We start from the raw sequence: 1,463 nt of genomic DNA, 5'->3' as shown, positions 1-1,463 counted from the left end.
CCAGAGCAAATAAAGTTTTGAGGGTTAAGACCTTGCTCAAAGGCTTAGCTATGGTTTTCTGGTTTAAGCCACACCCATTTTTGGCTTAGATCCAGATTTTGGAATAGATAGTTGAGGTGCTAAACTTAAAAACATATACAGATTATACCCCTACACCATGTCATATGAGTGTCTTTGTACTGTATATCTAATGCAGGGTAAGATTTCTGTCCTGGTCCACATCATGTCCCAACACGGTTGAATTCCAGCTGTGAAGTTCAAATAAGTTCATTGCCATAGTGGTATGTACAGTAAGAGGACCAGATGAAAATGTTAAACACGGGCCTCCATATATTTTGGTCTCAGTATTTGTGCTATTCTAAGAACCGCATAAGTATAAGAGTTACCTGTTCTTGCACCAGTGTTCCTGCTCAGAAAGTGTTCATGGAAACAGGTGCCATGGTCATTAGAAAGGCTCACTGGATGTAGAATTGGTTCCTGCTGTAAAAGAACAGAGACTTGTTTACAAGCGAGGTGGAGTGTTGAAAAGCACCGGTCCACACACTGGAGCGTAAAACGTGTGACTTCATGTGTTTTAATGAAGGAAAAGAATGAGGAGAGCCCAGCTGTTAGGTCTCATGAGTGAAGGGCCTTTTAAAGCGGCCTCCTCCTGAGAGGAGATGATGGGAGGAGGTACATGTGCACTTCTGACCCTAGTGACCTTATCGACGTATGCCTCGCACGTGTGACAGCATCTGCGCTTACGTTTTTTAATAGGAAAATACTGCAAACTGCTTCAAGTATGTGGGACCTTTGATGGAGACTTTCTTTTTTTTAAGTGTGTACAATGGGCCTTGTGATATAAACACTGGATAAGGGAAAATATATTTGTAATTTGCAACCAACACACACACACACACACACAAACAAATACGCACACATTTGTGGATGGACAGATAGATGATCTCCATGGGGACAAAGGTAATGGCATCCTATGAAAAGATGGAGATAGCATTAGACTATCTCAGTTGCTTTGGAGCAACTTCAGTAAATCAGTTATTTGCAAATCAGTAAGTGCATTTCTCAAAACAGTCTGTTCAATCATCAATCAACAGACAGACAGACAGACAGACAGACAGACAGACAGACAGACAGACAGACAGACAGACAGACAGACAGACAGATAGATAGATAGATAGATAGATAGATAGATATATGACGGACAGACAGACAGACAGACAGACAGACAGACAGACAGACTGTATAAGCCCAGGAAATGAAATTCAGTTTTGTTCATGACTGGTGTTTTCTCCAAATACATCACTCATTTTTTAGACCTAAAAATGCAGGTGTTTCATATTCCAAACAAAGCAAAAAAGATAAACAAATACAAAATCTGATTTCATATCTGAGCAAATGATGCGGAACTGGAGCACAGTTAAGATCCAAACTGTGATACCCGCATAATCTCCTAACGCCACCCT

This window comes from Silurus aristotelis (assembly GCF_946808225.1).
Source record: "Silurus aristotelis genome assembly, chromosome: 19".
In the NCBI taxonomy this organism is placed as follows: Eukaryota; Metazoa; Chordata; class Actinopteri; order Siluriformes; family Siluridae; genus Silurus; species Silurus aristotelis.
This window is presented reverse-complemented; position numbering follows the sequence as displayed.